The 12,669-nt window shown below is 41.6% G+C and overlaps 1 protein-coding gene across 3 annotated transcripts in view; it reads right to left on the reverse strand.

The window, feature by feature from the left end:
• EXOC4 (exocyst complex component 4) overlaps positions 1 to 12,669 on the reverse strand; it is a 318,206-nt gene that overhangs the window by 100,566 nt on the left and 204,971 nt on the right. The window lies entirely within an intron of this gene.

Here is a 12,669-nt window from a genome sequence, read left to right on the forward strand (position 1 = left end):
TTTGTCTAGTTGAGACGTCCTTGGAAAAATAAAATCACCATTAAAAAGCCTAGGATGCCACAAATCCCTTCAAAAAGCCAAACTTCCTTCTGGAAATGGTCACTCCATTCCCATATTGCACACAATTCCTGTTGGTTTGTCCAAAAAACATTGGTGTCTCTATTTGAGATGTGCTGGGAAGATGCCCTTGGAAAAATAAAATCACCATTAAAAAGCCCAGGATGCCACAAATCCCTTCGAAAAGCCAAATTTCCTTCAGGAGATGGTCACTCAAATCCCCATATTGGGCACAATTCCTGTTGATTTGTCAAAAAAAACATTGATTTTTCTAGTTGAGACATGCTGGTGAAATGCCCTTGGAAAAATAAAATCACCATAAAAAAGCCTAAGATGCCACAAATCCCTTCAAAAAGCCAAACTTCCTTCAGGAGATGGTCACTCAAATCCCCATATTGCCAACAATTCCTCTTGGTTTGTCAAAAAAACATTAGTTTGTCTATTTGAGATGTGCTGGGAAGATGTCCTTGGAAAAATAAAATCACTATAAAAAAGCCTAGGATGACACAAATCCCTTCAAAAAGCCAAACTTCCTTCTGGAGATGGTCACTCCATTCCCATATTGCCCTCAATTCCTGTTGATTTGTCAAAAAAACATTGGTTTGTCTAGTTGAGACCTGCTGGGAAGATGCCCTTGGAAAATTAAAATCACTATTAAAAAGCCTAGGATGACACAAATCCCTTCAAAAAATAATTCCTACAGCCCAGAGGGACAACTGGGATCCCACCTGCTGGGATCTGTGAGGTTCAGGGATGACTCTCCAGGATGAGTCCCACTCTGCTCTGCAGCCACAGCAGCAACTCATCTGAACTCCTGACTGGGAATTTCAGGAGACAAATGGGATGTTGGATTTGGAGGAGTCAATCCAGGACCTTAAATATCCTTTTTTCCACCCCAACCATAGCAGGGACAAATTCCACCATCCCAGTTTGCTCTAAGCCCTGTCCAGCCTGGCCTTGGCCATCCCAGGGATCCAGGGGCAGCCACAGCTTCTCTGGGAATTCCATCCCAGCCAGGAATTCCTAATTCCCAAGATCCCATCCATCCCTGCCCTCTGGCACTGGGAAGCCATTCCCTGTGTCCTGTCCCTCCATGCCTTGTCCCCAGTCCCTCTGCAGCTCTCCTGGAGCTCCTTCAGGCCCTGGCAGGAGCTCTGAGCTCTCCCTGCATCCTTCCCTTCTCCAGGACAACATTCCCAGCTCTCCCAGCCTGTTTTCAGAACCATCAGTTGTGTTCCACCTTCAAAATGTCTAAATAAAAGTTCAGATTGAGGAGTGTCACCAGATTTTGGATCACGGTCACTGAATTGCCCTGAAATCCTCAAAAAGGCTCCAAAGGATGTCTCTGCTCTGAAGGACACTTTGGGAGAGATGTCAGGGTGAGGATGGAGTTCTTGAACAGAGCAGCAGCCAGGAGGGGAAAAAAAAAAATAGAAATTTGCATCTTATCCTGAATTCAGAACCTGCATTTTCAAAACGATGCACAATTTCCAACTTGTTTCATCCTCCTATGAAAGCATTTGAGGTGATTTGTGGATGCAATTAAGCATTCCCCTTAGACAGAAAAGCACTTTCAGGAAAATGAAGTAGCTTTCGGTAAATGACAGTCGTTTGGATTAAAAAAGAAAAACAGAAAAAGGAAAAAAAAAAAGAAAAAAAGCAGCTCGTTTCAGAAAATTTAATTCATTCTACCTCACAACTTAATTGGCTGTGAGCACTGCCTTACCTAAGCTGAAAGTGTGGGATAAAAAGCACAAAACCTAAAAAAAAAGCTGCGTGGATTGATTTAGAAACCTCCAACTCCTGCCTTCCCCAGGCTTTCTTCTGCCTCCTCGTTCTCAGATGTCTCCTGAAGCATCATTAAAAGAAACTGAAGCCACTCCAAGTGCAGAGCATCACTGACTCCTTGCCTTAATGATGATGATAATCACATCTGAAATTCCCTCCTCAAACGAATGAATGACAGCAGAATAAAAAAAAAAAAAAAAAAAAAAAAATCTATTCCAGAACGTGATTAAGAAAATTTCTTCTGACATTCAGCCTCAAATTTACATCTCAGCTTGGCTGGTTTTTCGTGTGATCCTGAAGTGTTCTCTTCCCTCTGCCTGAGTCATGAAACATCCTTTTGGGATGAACCTTTTGGGGAGATTCGAAAAAAAAAAAAAAAGGAAGGAAATATTGACATCAGAAAATCCTTTGAATTGGATCCTGAAGAATTCACTGACAGAAGGGAAAATTCCAAGCTGGTTGTTCACACTCAAGGAAATGAAGGATAAAATATCCAGGATTGATGTTTGACATGTTGCTGGTAAATCTTGTGACCACAAGGATTTACAAGATAATAGAGCTGATTTTGTACAAAGTCACTCCAAAGAGAGGAATAAAAGTTTAAGATCCTTTTCCAGGTGACCCCAGAATGGGATTAAAATTAGAATTATCACAAAAAGAAGCGCAAACAGCTCTGGGAGACTATCCATCTCCTTAGAAGAGGTTTCGTTAGGTTAAGTGCATTTTAAATATTAGCAAAACCAGAGTAAAAAAATCGCTAAATATCTGACAAAAAGCATGAATTTTGTGCTATTTTGAAATACCAGATAGCCTAGAAAACATCCAGGGAGGTGACAACCAGAGGGAATGGCTGCTGCTACCAGCAAATACAACATTTGGGGTGTTTTCCCCTAAAATATGAATATTCCAATTACCCAGCAGCACCAGCCAGACTCGTTTTTGGGGGTTTTTGGGGCTGTTTGGGGCAAATGAGCAAATTCTCTTATCAGTCCTCATCCCTTCAGTCCTTCCCCTCTCCAAACACCAATTCCCAAACCATAAAAAAGCTCAACTCCTCAAAATAATTATTTTGGTTACTTTCAAATGGCTTCTGTGTCCCACAGAGAATGAGAGCTTTAGTTGCTGGAAGATGAAAGAGTCCAGAACTTTTCTAACAGCAGCTGAAAAAAATACAAGATTTAAAGAATTGATTTCTGTGTTGTGGTTGCTCATCCATGAGATTGAGGGAAGAGATGCTTCCTCCCCATGCAGGTGTGATAGGAAAAAAAAAAAATTTAAAAATCAGTGTTTTGCTGTCTCTGAGGTCCTGCAAACTCCAAAAGAGATGAAATTAAAATTTAGCTCTCAAGTGGTGCTAAAAAATATTGTTTCTTCAATGCTCAGCTGCCACCTGAAGGACACAAATTTGGAATGTGGAAACATCTCAAGGTGCAATTTCTTCTGATGTCTCCAGAGGGGAATCTTGGCTCAGATTTGGGAGATGTGGAGCCAGAATGAATCAGATCTGGAGATTCATGACGTGGAGAAATGTTTATCTTATGCTCTGAAGCTCAGATTCCTCCCTCATTTTTCCCAAATATCAGTAAGACCCCAATGGAAGCTTCTGGGGATGGATGGATGGATGGATGGATGGATGGATGATGGATGGATGGATGATGGATGGATGATGGATGGATGGATGGATGGATGGATGGATGATGGATGGATGATGGATGATGGATGATGGATGGATGATGGATGGATGATGGATGGATGATGGATGATGGATGGATGATGGATGGATGGATGATGGATGGATGATGGATGGATGATGGATGATGGATGGATGATGGATGGATGATGGATGGATGGATGATGGATGGATGATGGATGATGGATGGATGATGGATGATGGATGGATGGATGATGGATGGATGATGGATGGATGATGGATGATGATGGATGATGGATGATGATGGATGATGATGGATGATGGATGGATGATGGATGGATGGATGATGGATGATGATGGATGATGATGATGATGGATGGATGATTGATGATGATGGATGATGATGGTGACGATGATGATGACGATAGATGATGATGACGATGATGATGATGATGGATGATGATGGATGGATGGATGATGGATGGATGATGGATGGATGGATGGATGATGGATGGATGATGGATGGATGGATGGATGATGATGGATGATGGATGGATGATGGATGATGGATGGATGATGGATGGATGGATGGATGATGGATGATGGATGATGGATGGATGATGGATGATGGATGATGGATGGATGGATGATGGATGGATGATGGATGGATGGATGGATGATGGATGATGGATGGATGGATGATGGATGATGGATGGATGGATGATGGATGATGGATGGATGATGGATGGATGGATGGATGATGGATGATGATGGATGGATGATGGATGGATGGATGATGGATGATGGATGATGGATGATGGATGGATGGATGGATGGATGGATGGATGATGGATGATGGATGGATGAATGATGGATGATGGATGATGGATGGATGGATGGATGGATGATGGATGATGGATGGATGGATGGATGATGGATGATGGATGGATGGATGATGGATGATGGATGGATGGATGATGGATGGATGGATGATGGATGATGGATGGATGATGGATGGATGGATGATGGATGGATGATGGATGATGGATGGATGGATGGATGAGATAGGGACGGATGGAGAGATGGATGGATGGATGATGGATGGATGATGGATGGATGATGGATGGATGGATGATGGATGATGGATGGATGGATGATGGATGATGGATGGATGGATGGAAGATGGATGGATGGATGATGGATGATGGATGATGGATGGATGATGGATGGATGATGGATGATGGATGGATGGATGATGAATGATGGATGATGGATGGATGGATGGATGTTCAGATCTCCTGCTCTCCATCCTCTCATCTCCTGAGAAGAGATGAGAATTCAGGAAATTTGGGAATCAGCAGCAATTCCATCCTCTGCCAAACCTCACACAAGAGCCAGGTGGGATTTTCCCAAAGGTGGGGAATCTGAACGAGGAGCAGCCTGGAATTTGGGGACTTTCTTGGTTCCAAAAAGGGACAAAATGGTGCAACTTGGAGTCGTTTCTGTGAAACGAAGGGTGTGAAATGCATCAACATCACAGCCCTGGGCATTGGGAAAATATATGAAAAAATGAGGAATTACTTAAAGTAATTAAGCTTTACTTGAGAAATGGTTTAATGGGATCAAGCTGAAAGAAAGTGGGGTTAGATGGGATGTTGGGAAGGAATTCCTGGCTGGGTTTGGAGCAGAGCTGGGATGTGCAGCTCAGCACAGCACATCTTCATCCCCAAATCCAGTTTGCTGAGCTCCTACTTCATCCTCATAATAAATCCATCCATCAAATAAATTAAATTGATAAATTAAAAATAAGTTAATAATTGATGTATCTTCAGTTTATACAGGACTGAGCAAACCCAGCCCCTATTCCAGCCACCTCTCTGCTTTTCTGTACCAAATTTCTCCTCTCCCATCCTCGAATTCCTAAATTTCCAGCCCAAAACCAGACTGAAGTCGAGCCAAGTCACTTCCAAGTGACAAGATTGCTCCGAGATGGAGATGATAACCCAAAACGACCGCTGAACTAAATCACCCTCCGTCCATCCATTTGTAATTTAAATCCAATCCTGCAGCAGATAAATGCCCCAACCACTCCATCAACCTCTCACTCCATAGTTCTGTGATATCTTGATTTTTTGTGAACCCAGGGCACGAAGCCAAACCTGGAGGATTCCACCATTTCTTATTTTTTTTTAAATTCTGTAAAAGCAAAATCAAGGCTTTATTTCCCACAACAGGTAACACCATTTCTCTGCTCCTTTGCTCCGTGTAAGGTGGAAAATGAAGTTTTTTTACTGCTTAAAAAGTGCTGTAATTTGGAACAATCCTGACAATTCCACAGCAATTCCTGCCTGTCACAGAGAAATACTGTGAGGTAGCATTAGATGTGTGTAAAACACTTGGTATCACAGCAATAATTATGATAACAGAACCTCCATATAATGACATCCTATTAACCAAGTGATCTGAGAGATGAAGTTCACCAACTTTACCTTTTCCTGTTATTAAATCCCATTTTCTTTAATGTCCTGTTACATTCCCTTTGTTGACCATCACTGCAACGTGACAAAACCCCCAACTTTGCATTTCCTCCCGAGCACAAGAGTAAAAATTAACTTATTATTCCCATTTTTTTTCTTTTCTGTCAGATCTGGTGGCTCATCCTTCGTGCTCCAACCCCCCCAGCTCTCAATCTGGCCCCTTTAAAAAAGCAACATATGCTGAGGAGAAATCTCTCCAATGGCTCTATTAATAGTGGAGCTGCAGTGACAGCTTTCCAAATGGGCACCATCTCGATGCCAGCTGGGGGAATATGGGATTGTGTCACCCTGGTTTGGGATGGGAAGGCTGGGGTGGCTGTGGAGGAACAGCTGGGAGCAGCCCAGAGGTTGCAAAGCCCCTGGATTTGGTGTGGAATTTCTGATTTTGGGAGCTTCTGGCAACCCACAGGATGAGATCAGCTTTGCTCCCCTGCTTTTCCCAATCAGACAGCAAACAGACGAATAATTTGTCACTCTAACTAGTCCTGTTTGCCTCCATCAGATCAGGATGCACATGGCACAGTCCCTCATTGTCATCCCACTGAATCCTGAGGCTCTGCAGTGGGAATGGCCAACCAGATCCATCCTAAAAACCCTCTGGGTGAAGGAAATCCCAATGAAGGTTGTAACTGCAGAGCCACCTGGACACCTAACATCCCCAGCTTCTCCTGGAGCTCCCATCTAACCTGGCTTGGGACATCCCAGGGATCCAGGGGCAGCCACAGCTTCTCTGGGAATTCCATCCCAGCCAGGAATTCCTAATTCCCAAGATCCCATCCATCCCTGCCCTCTGGCAGTGGGAAGCCATTCCCTGTGTCCTGTCCCTCCATGCCTTGTCCCCAGTCCCTCTGCAGCTCTCCTGGAGCTCCTTCAGGCCCTGGCAGGAGCTCTGAGCTCTCTTAAGGTTCTGTGCTGGAAAAGGAATCCTCCTGTGCAAGATATCCCTAATTCCATCAAGGATGGGGAAACTCCCACTCCTGACAGGGATAACACTAATTAAGGAAATTAATCAGGAACAGATGGGCTGATTTAGCAGGATTTGATCCACGCTGATCCCACCCTGCTGAGGTGGGATGGGAATGGGGATGTGAATTGAATTGGATGGGATGGGATGGGATGGGATACAGGGATGGGATGGGAATGCAATGGAATGGGATGGGATGGGATGGGATGGGATACAGGGATGGGATGGGATACAGGGATGGGATGGGGAATGGGATGGGGAATGGGATGGGATACAGGGATGGGATACAGGGATGGGATACAGGGATGGGATGGGATGGGATGGGATGGGATGGGATACAGGGATGGCAGCTCCCTGGCAGCTCCCTGGTAGCTCCTGTCCCCAGCTTGGAAGTGTTCCATGATGGGATGAAGAGTCACAGTCAGAATTTCAGGATTTTCCAAAGGGACACTCCACAGGCACAGCGCCAGGAAGTCATTAGCCTAATTAACTCTTTGCTGTCTGTCAAAGAGCTCTTCCTAATCCAGTTCCAACCCCACAAATGCAGAGCTGACCTGGCAAAACCCCACATTTATTGGGATTTTCCAGCACCAGGGGTGGGAATTCTTCCACTCTGAATTCAACACTCTCCCTGCAAATCAAACCTCATGTTGGTGTTTCTATTCCTTCAGGGCATGACAGAGCTCTGAGCTTGGGAAGCTGAAAGAGGTGGAAATAAATCCTGAGAACCACCAAGACATTCAGCAGCAATCCCAAAAAACAGGAGTGGGATTTTCTGACATGAAGAAATTCTGGGATTTTCTGACATGAAGAAATTCTGATATTTTCTGCCTTTTTGGCCACCTGCACTGTAAATTGTGCTCAGCTTCCTCACATTCTCTCCTTACAACTCCCAATTCCTTTCAATTACCAAAAATAGGGGAAAAAAATTATGTGTACAATGTAGCAACGCAGCTTCACGGCTATGATGGATGTTGCAGCAGTCTGAGTTTGGATTTTTCCCATGAATTTTTATTGCCCTGCCTTGTAAAAACTGCACCAGGAATCCTAATACTTGTCCTAACTCATCCAGCACTGCGTGAATCATTTCACTCCTCAGCATTTCATCTTTTCCCTCTAACTAATAGTGCTTGAAGGCTGTGAATAATTTATCACTCAGCCAAATTTATGATTACGCTGATTCTTTTCCCTGCGAAGAAATCCATTTGGGGAATATATTGATTTTAGCTGGAAGTGTTCCAGGCCAGGTTGGATGGGCTTGGAGCAACCTGGGATAGGGAAAAGTCTCTTCCCAAAGCAGGGGGTTGGAATTAGGTGGGAATTCTTTAAAATTGGATTTTTCAGCCTTCAGCTGATGAATTCCAACCTCTGTGATGTCATTTAATTTAATTTAAATTACAGAATTTAATTTAAATGATAGAATTTAAAGAAGCAAGCTGAGCTCAGATAGAATCCCAACCTCTCCACATCCCTCAGAGAGAAACTCCAAAAAGAGGAGCAGGAAGAAAATAAAAAAAAAAATCCCTTTCTGCTCGGATTTTCTCCCTCTAACATCAGCATGCAGCACTGAACCCCAAAGAAATCACACCTGCAGATTGTTCTCCTCTCACCACATTTATTTCCACCCCAACACCCTTATCAATAAAAATCATAATTACACTGCTAGCAGCCAACGTGCAGCAGTTGTGGAAAAAAATGTTAAATAAACCCGAAGTTCTGCCAATTGGAAGAATTCAATGGTTTATAAATATTTCTTTCAGTATCACAAACGCACGTTATTTGAGATAACTCCAGCTAAGGAGCTCCAGATCAGCTTATCTTTGAGAGCTGAGTGATTTGGGAGACGTGAAGTTTTTCAGGAGTTTATTTTAAAGAGGAGGAAAAAGTGGGAAGAAACAGGAGGGAAAGTGAGGAAAAAGGAGAAATGGCAGATGGAGAATAGGATGGTTCTGGTCAGGGGGAAATATTATTATTATTATTCTGGGGGAAATAAATTTGGGAGAAAGGGTTTGGGGAAGAGACAGCTTTGTGTCTCTTTTTTGTGATTTTTTTGGTGATGGATTTTTGTGATCCCCAGAATTCCCTGTGGAGGGTCTGAGGGATTCCTGGATTTGTACAGAAATAGGGACAGGAGGAAGGAAAATCCTATTAATCAGCAGAAAGTTCCATTGAGCACAAAGCACCATATTTATGGGATGAGATGTTGGGGTGATGGATGGGGACTGAGGAGGATGAAAAATAGGGAATATGGAAAATAATAAAAGGGTGTGAGAAGTGAATTCCAAAAGGGCTTTACAGCAGTTAGCACATTTAGCTGAAAATTGAGGACTTGGATGCTTTGATTAAAAAAAAGAAAAAAACCCAAACTAAACCAACCAAAGCACAAAACCAAAACCAAATAAAAAAATCCCAAAAAACCCCAAACCAAACCAAACCAAACCAACCAAACCACAAAACCAAAACCAAATAAAAAATCCCAAAAAACCCCAAACCAAACCAAATTAAACTAAACCAAATCAAACCACAAAACCAAAACCAAACAAAAAACCCCCAAAAACCCCAAACCAAACCAAACCAACCAAACCACAAAACCAAAACCAAATAAAAAATCCCCAAAAAACCCCAAACGAAACCAAACTAAACCAACCAAACCATAAAACCAAAACCAAATAAAAAATCCCAAAAAACCCCAAACCAAACCAAATTAAACTAAACCAAACCAAAGCACAAAACCAAAACCAAACAAAAAACCCCAAAAAACCCCAAACCAAACCAAACTAAACCAACCAAACCATAAAACCAAAACCAAATAAAAAATCCCAAAAAACCCCAAACCAAATCACAAAACCAAAACCAAACAAAAAAACCCCAAAAACCCCAAACTAAACCAAAAAACAACGAAACCAAACCAGAAAAAACCACACAAAAAACCCCAACAAAAACCAAAAACAAACCACAAGACCCCCCAAAAACCCCAAACCAAACAAACCAAACCAAAAAACCACAACAAAATCCAACCCAACCCAACCCAAAAAATACTAAAACCAAACCAGAAAAAAACCCCACAAAAATCCCCAAAAAACTCCCAAACCAACCTAAAAAACCTGGAAAAGTTTAAAATTAAATTAAGGAAATCTGCCTAAACTGTGAGTCCTGAAGGTGGGGAAGACCTAAGGAAAAAAAAAAATTGGGATTTGGTTGGAGGTTTTAATGAAAGAAATAAAAAAAGAAATCCTTCTGTGCCTCTTGACCCATTTAAAGGGTCTGAAGGAGGTCAGGAAAAGTTAATTAAAAAATAATAATATTGCTCGTATTTGATCCTTCCTGCTGTGATCTCCTTTGTTTGCCATGACCTCAAAGAACTGAGCAGCCAAAAATTGGGTTAATGAGGAAAAAGGGTGATTGGAGTCAGGTGAGGAAAGGAAAAGGAAAAGGAAAAGGAAAAGGAAAAGGAAAAGGAAAAGGAAAAGGAAAAGGAAAAGGAAAAGGAAGAAGGAAAGGAAAGGAAAGGAAAGGAAAGGAAAGGAAAGGAAAGGAAAGGAAAGGAAAGGAAAGGAAAGGAAAGGAAAGGAAAGGAAAGGAAAGGAAAGGAAAGGAAAGGAAAGGAAAGGAAAGGAAAGGAAAGGAAAGGAAAGGAAAGGAGAAAAGAGAAAAGAGAAGAGAAGAGAAGAGAAGAGAAGAGAAGAGAAGAGAAGAGAAGAGAAGAGAAGAGAAGAGAAGAAAAGAAAAAAGAAAAGAGAAGAGAAAAGAAAAGAGAAGAGAAGAGAAGAGAAAAGAAAAGAAAAGAAAAGAAAAGAAAAGAAAAGAAAAGAAAAGAAAAGAAAAATAAATTTCCTCCCATTATTCCATCTGAACAGAAAGTTCATGATTAAAAAAAATGGAAACTCTTCCCAGCACTTGGTCTGATTTCAAAAGCTCCTTGCTAAAGATGGGAAGAAGGATTGGGAAGAGAGAACTTCCACCATCCCAGCTTGCTCAGAGCTCTGTCCAGCCTGGAATATTCCCTGGAATGACCCTGAACTTCTCCAGGGCAGGGAATTCATCACTTCCCAAACAGTTCCTTGAGCAGATAAAGATTCTCTGATGGTCAAACCACCAAAGCAGCAGGAAAACCCAAAACCCCTGGATGTGCTCCTGACCTTCAGGGTGGTTCCTCAAGATTTGAGCTGCACAAACTCTGGGGGTGTTTTTATTTGGAAAATTCGGGTGTTTTGGAACTCCTTTCCAAAAGATCTTGTGCATTAGTGATTATTAGGAAAGAGAACGAATGGATGAAAGCCATGAAAGGATCCCACACAGCACAGTAGAATAAAAATAAAAATGAAAATGAAAATAAAAATCAAAATAAAAATCAAAATCAAAATCAAAATAAAAATAAAATAAAATGAAATTAAAAAATAAAAATTAAAAAAAAAATAAATAAAAATAAAAATAAAAATACAAATAAAAATAAAATAAAGAAAACCAGAATTCTGGAAGATCCAGCACTGCCAAGGCCACCACTGCCCCATGTCCCCAAGTGCCACCATGGCTGTTAAATCCCTACAGGAATGAGAACTCCCCATTGCTTTTCCAACCTCTTCCAACCCTTTCCGTGAAAAATACCAGCAAAAAACCCCAAAAAACGTTAAAATTTCTTGCTTCATCTCCCACTTTTTTATATTCCAACTAAATCCCCAAGTGGATGACGATGACAGAGAACAAGGGATGAGAGGATGTTGAACAATGCCTGGAAAATCAATTTCCCAACTGCTGGTTTTGTTATTTAGATTTAAGAAAAAAAAACCCAAAAAAACCCCAAAAAAACCAAACCACAACATCAAAACCCACACATTGTAAGTCTGAGCTATTGAGAATCCAGAGACAAAATGTAAAATTCAGCAGCATCGAGTCAACTATTACAAAATATCAATTTATAGACAAGCCCGTTAAATGTTTTGTATTCAAGCTTTTTGCTGTAAAAGTGGCAACTGGAGATAAATTTCACAGTCCTGAGAAAGCAGCAACTCCCAGCCTAAAAAAATAAAAGTATAATGCAACTTTGGAATGGAAATTTCACCTCCAAAGGTAATTTCCCAGCGCTGGTGTGAGAATTATCCTCTCAGGGATGTAAATAGGATTTTTTTTTTTTGGAGATTCCTTGTTTGAAGCCACAGCAGGGGAAGAATTGTATAGAGGAGCAGGGCTTGGCCATGAAATTGTAATTAATGCCACAACAATCTGCTGAGGAATCTCTGGAGCAGCCAGGATGGGGAGGAATGAGAAGAAAAATATTGTGAGTTTTGTTATTTAAATGAAGTTTGAAAAAATCTGACATGACAGGAACCATATGAGAGGCTGATGAGGTTCTATCTGTTAGATAAAATAGATTATATTAGATGATAAGGTTCTAGATATTCATTGTTCTGTTAGATAGAGCAATGACAGCAAAATTTGATGCAAAAGGACACCAAGTTTGTCCCCAAATGATCCTGAGCAGCAGGAAAACTGCAGCCATTGTGGGTTTTGAGAGTGGTGAGAAACCCAACCAGGTGAATTTTCCTACCCTAAATTCTGAAATTCCTGGTTTTTTTCCAGCTCAGTGTCTTACAGATCCAGCTGGGATTTCCAGGTCACTCAGAATTCCCAACCAAGAATTTCCTCCACTCTGGGATTTCTCCACTGGGGGTGAA

The sequence above is a fragment of the Lichenostomus cassidix genome, chromosome 1Aa (assembly GCF_008360975.1).
Source record: "Lichenostomus cassidix isolate B80296 chromosome 1Aa, HeHo_3.0, whole genome shotgun sequence".
In the NCBI taxonomy this organism is placed as follows: domain Eukaryota; kingdom Metazoa; phylum Chordata; class Aves; order Passeriformes; family Meliphagidae; genus Lichenostomus; species Lichenostomus cassidix.